Genomic DNA, 6,076 nt, shown 5'->3' with positions numbered 1-6,076 from the left:
ATGAATAGTTAATCAGAGCATTATAATTTAAAGAAGCTTTAAGTAACTTTCCCGCCTATAATATTAATATATACTAAATGTTATTTGACTTTTGGTCGAAAAAAATGATCTAGATAATTGGGTTAGGGGTGAAAAAAAGCAACCCTAACTTTAAGTCGTCTTTAAAAAAAAAGATCCATATTTTGGGTCGGATTGAATAAAACGACCCGATGTTTGAGTCTGAGTCAGAAAAACGACCCAAACTTTGAGTTGGAGTCGAAAAATACGACCCAAACTTCAAGTTTGAGTCAAAAAATACGACCCAAACTTCATGTTTTAGTCGAAAAAAACAACCCAAACTTCAAGTTTGAGTCGAAAAATATGACCCAAACTTCAAGTTTAAGTCGAAAAATACGACCCAAATTTTGAGTCGGAGTCGTAAAAAACGACCCATATTTTGAGTCGAGGTCGTTTTTTCGGCTTGGACTTGGGTCGGAGTCGAAAAAACGACCCATATTTTGGGTCGAAGTCGTTTTTTTCGGCTTGAACTCTGGTCGAAGTCGTAAAAAACGACCAAAACTTTGAGTTGGAGTCGAAAAAAACGACCCAAAATTTGAGTGAGCTCTGTTCGAGCCGACTCGGCTAAGCCGATTAACAACACTAATCAAAGACGATATTGGGAACGATAATAGTCTTTACAACATTATATGATATTGTTATTATTGTTTTTTTTTAAATATTACCCTAATGTGATGATACAGTATACTTTTTTATTTTTATATTGATTTGCATATGCTGGTATATAAATAATAAATAAACGATCATTTAAAAAAAAAATTGTATATTTCGTCTAATAGCATGATATTTATTTATATGTAATATAAATGTTGATTCTAAATCCCAAGAGTATAGGCTAATTAATAATATTTATAAAGATATGATTTTTTAGAAAAATAAGAGTCAACCTTGACTATAAAAGGGGGAAAAAATTCCCGTAACTACATAGGTGGAGTCTATTTTACCCCAAATTTTGATTAGCTATATCTCATAACATATTAAGTTTGAATTATAAAATTTTAAATAAATATTAGAGATAATAAACACATAATATTAGGTTAATATATACTTCCAAAATAAAGTTATACAAATTTATAAGTTGTTGATATAATTTTTTTTTGAGACCTTAAATCACTTATGGTTGTCCGGGTTTTTTTTCCTGGGACTTATTTTCCCCTATATTTAATTTTAAATCTAAAAAATGGGGAATTTATTTCCGGGGAATATTTTTCCATGTAACTATTTTCCAGGGGATTTTTTTCCTTTAGTATTTCTTTCCGGGCATTTTTTCTCCGCTTAACCGTCACTTAGTATTGCGGACATATATTGCATTAACACTATCATGACTATTATCATCTTATTTTTATTAAAAAAAATTATAAACTTGCCTGCTCTGAGTAATTTACAAAATAACAAGTTTTTATTAGTTTCCTAAAGAAACACGACAACTGTATTTTTTTTATACTTCACTCTTTATTATCCCCCCCCCCCCTTTTAACTAATTTTTTGTAAATTCACTAGAATATTAATATATTTTAATTTTTTTTTATTCATTTCCTATTTTTATTTATAATCTTATAAAATTTATGATTTATAATTTACTTTTTATATAAAAACATATGTCATAATCCGAAATCATGATAAATGTAAATCTCATTTTATTTTTTATTATTTTTATAAATTACAAATTAAAACAAAATAATATTTATATTATCAAAAAGAAATAAATTTTGAAAAGAGGATAAAAATACCACATTAACCTTACTATATTCTTACATAACAAAGTAAAACATTAACATTAAGCCTCTTTTTTACTATTTTTGAAAATTTAATTAATATATCTAAAAGACCTGCAGGCTCCAAACACTACCCAGAATTTTTTTTAATATATCCGCGCCGGGCCTATTTTTTATAAAAATTTATACATTATGTCTAATATAATTTTTAAAAATTCGTAGCCAGACCTGAAAATTATTTTTTTAAATAATAAGGGCCGGGCCTAAAATTTTTAAAACATGGCTGGGCCGTTATCCCGTAAATCGCCCTACCCCGATCTCCCATATATTTTATTTTCTAATATAATAGGCTATTTCCTAATCATTTTAAATTTTTTAAATTTAAACGCAATATTTTTTATTTTCTAAGAACCTGTGAATATATTTTAGAACATTGCTTCCATAAAATACAAAGTAGGGGAGACCGAGGATAGTTCGTATATTTTTTGACTAATCTGAATAAGTATAGCGTATTCTGAATCCCATAATTATAGACTTTTTGAAATAATTAATATATATTTTATATAGACTTTATTTTTTTAATAAATTAATTTAAAAAAATTTTTTTTGTCCCAACCTTGACAGACTCTGTGTACGTTGGGACACACATGTGTGATAGTAGGGAAACTCATCAAATAGAGGTCTAAATAAATTTAAACATTTAAAATCAGTTATCCAGTATACTATTAGCAAATTTATTGTAATTCATAACCAATAACGATATTAAATAAAATTTAGCAAAATTTAGGAAATTTATTTTGATTTTACATAAAAATAGTGAAAAATAATAGAAACCAAACATTTTTATTGTAATTCCGCATTAATAGTAAATGAAATAAGCTGAAATGGCGTGTCCAAATTATATATAAATAACATCTAAAATCATATGAATTCATGTTTATTGATTATCAAAATTTGTAAGATTGAAAAATAGGAGCTTTTCCTTGTATCTTGCTTATTTGCGACATAAAAGTTTTATAGTTTTTTATTAGATCATATTTAATGATTTAAAGCATATAATTAATATATAAAATCATTTATAAAAAAAATGAGAACATTATCCACAATCTATGGAAATAAAGATAGGATTAACTGCAGCATATTTCATAAATTTATTAAGATATTATTTTTTTAAACTATTTATAGAATAATTAAATTAATATTTATTGTTTTTTTTAACAAAAAAGTATAGCCTTCTCGTCTCACAACGTCAAAACTAAAAGATTCAAAGTTCATATAACTTAAGCAATAGCGGGGCAAATAATTAATATAGTATAAATAATGTAATATTGTTTAGCTAATATTAGAGAAAGTTTGTACAGTTAGAACAATGCATCCAATTATTTTTTTGTAATAACAATATAAATAGTTATTTTTAAGTTTAAATATTACCAATTATTAAAGTCCTATAATTTGAAATTTTTGACTATAATTATTGAAGGTAAAAGGGCATATAAAAATAAATATATTATATTATTATATAAACTATAAATAGATATCGAAGATGAAAACAACATCATATTATAGTTTGGTCAATGATTGAAATTGGAAAACTAAATCGTGATACGTCGGAAACAACATTCTATAAAGACTACCGTGATTGAAACACCCACATTATTTTACAACAAACGAATATTTACATTTTTTTACCTATTACGATTGTATATAATAATATGTAATATAAATGGTATTTTATTAAAAAATATGTTTTAGTAATCTTACAAATCAATGATTTAACAACCTCTACAAAATATTAGGACTCATCCAAGTTTGAAAATATAAATCATTCAAAATTCCAAAAACCAATGTATACTTTCAGAAAAGTATTGTAAAGCTACTACTAAATTATTATCATCTTAGTATTCCAAATCTTTCAGTTACTTATCAAATCCTAATTATTACAATGATATTCAAAACATCATATTCTAAGTATTACAATGATATTCAAAACATCATATTCTAAGTATTACAATGATATTCAAAACATCAAATTTTAATAATGTGTATAATAATTATTGCCATTCAGCCGGACTCTTTATAAACAATACTGGGTTTTGTCAACTTTACAATCTATACTCACATACCCTCAAACTTCAATGTCAACAATTTGCAACATCTGTGCAAAACTAATTAAAGTGACAAAGGGTAATCTATTATACAAACATACTTACAAAGGATCAACATGTCCTTCCTCTCAAAAATCTTCAACCAATGAAATTTCAACAATACCCAAACCCTTATTCAATATTATTGAGCCTCATCCTCCCCCTATCAACACAGATTTTCTTGAAAGATTTTTTGAATGGAAAAAAAGACCCACTTTAACACATCTACCAAATAAATCTAGAAACCTAATTTCAAATTTTGTTATTAAACTTATCACAAAAGTTAATTATAACTTAAATTGCTTAAAATCATGGGAAGATTTATTAACCTTCTCTCATAAATGTCTTATACGTCCTGCTAACAAAGAAACCCCATTACATGAACAAATAAAATCGAACATTGATAATTTTGACAATATTCAAATGATTAACTACAATCATAATGTTAAAAAGCAAGTAGATGATATAACATACAAATGCAAAATTATATTAAATAAAATAGATCAAGGTGACATAGGTGGTGCAATTAAACTCATATCCTCAGATAACCATCTTTCTCCTATCAATGAAGAAACATTACAACTATTGAAACAACTACATCCTGAAGCTTCTACAGATAATCTACCCATCTCTCCAATCCACCAGACTGTAATTTTTACCAGTGATGAAATTGTCAATACTATCAATTCTTTCAATAAAAACTCAGCAGGTGGTCTTGATGGTTTCAGACCCTCCTATTTTCAATACTTAATTAATCCAAAAAATTCTTCCCATAGTTCTGTCATCAAGGTTTTAACAACTTTTTGTAATAACATAATAAATAATGATATTCCAATACAAACTCACCAAATCCTTTTTGGTGCACGTCTAATTGCTTTATCTAAGCCAGATGGTGGTATCCGTCCTATTGCAGTAGGCTCTTTTTCAGAAGATTAATAGCCAAAATCATAATTGAACACATCAAACATGATGCTGTCAACATATTAAATTCTTATCAACTAGGTTTTGGGATCAAGGGTGGCTGTAAAATAGCGGCTCATACATTAAGAATTTACTTAGAAAACCCACCACCTGATTCTGTAATATGTAAACTAGATTTTAAAAATGCCTTCAATAGCCTACATCGTACCTCATTTTTAAAATTCTTCTATGAAACATTTCCCGGTTATTCTAAATTTATTGAATCCTCATATGGTTTTCAGACGCCTTTGACATATGGATCTTATCAGATTTTATCCCAAGAGGGCATCCAACAAGGGGATCCATTAGGACCTCTTCTTTTTTGTTTTGGAATCCATCATCTCATCTACCAAATTAAACAAAATTTTAACCTAGATCTTAATCTATGGTATTTAGACGATGGGACCATATGTGGCCCTTCAGCTAATGTACTAAGCGCCTTAAAACACCTGGAAATCAATTCCCAAGCTATCGGCCTGGTACTCAACATAAATAAAACAGAATTATGTTTCTTAAACAATAAGCCACAAAAGTTGGAAGGCTACAAAATCATTGCTCCTGACAGCTTAACCTTACTTGGGTCCCCATTAGCTAATGCGACCAAATCGGAAGATTTTCTCAACAAGATTTTTAAAAGCTTTTACAGTATGGAGCACATTCTTAGTCTCCTACCAGCTCATCAATCTTTATTTTTAATTCGCAAATGCCTGCACATACCTAAATTTATGCATATTTTCCGATCATCATCTTTTTTCAAAAACAATGAATTCATATCTAAAATTCAGGATAAATTTAAAATATTTCTGGAAAAAATTTTAAACATAAATTTAAACTCATTCAATTGGTCACTTGCTCAGCTACCTTCTAAACTAGGAGGTTTAGATTTTTTTCCGCTCAATCTTTTATCCTTATCATCATTCGTATCATCTAGATTATCTAACAATTCTATTATTTCTGGCTTCATATGCCCTACCGATCGTTTATTAGACGACGCTATTGACAAATGGAAGGCAAACACACCCATTAACACCGTATTACCATCAATCATCACACACAAAAATTTTTTCACACCTTTAATCTCTAAATACCAGACAGATATATCAGTCAATCCACCTTTAGATTGCATTCAACTCCTTCAATTATCTGACAGACTTGGTGGTCATGAATGGTTAGAATCACTCCCTAGTCGCAACCTTGGTA

At 28.1% G+C, this 6,076-nt stretch overlaps 1 long non-coding RNA gene across 1 annotated transcript; it reads left to right on the top strand.

The window, feature by feature from the left end:
* Nucleotides 1-1,776: 1,776 nt before the first annotated feature.
* LOC135922572 (uncharacterized) lies at nt 1,777-3,574 on the top strand. The gene is made up of 3 exons (XR_010570961.1): nt 1,777-1,820; nt 2,999-3,041; nt 3,307-3,574. It is a non-coding gene; the product is annotated as an uncharacterized LOC135922572 (long non-coding RNA).
* Nucleotides 3,575-6,076: the final 2,502 nt, after the last annotated feature.

This window comes from Gordionus sp. m RMFG-2023, chromosome 1 (assembly GCF_954871325.1).
Source record: "Gordionus sp. m RMFG-2023 chromosome 1, tfGorSpeb1-WG-v2, whole genome shotgun sequence".
Taxonomy (NCBI): domain Eukaryota; kingdom Metazoa; phylum Nematomorpha; class Gordioida; order Chordodea; family Parachordodidae; genus Gordionus; species Gordionus sp. m RMFG-2023.
The sequence above is the reverse complement of the archived record's forward strand: the minus strand, read 5'-3'. Positions and strand labels throughout refer to the sequence as shown.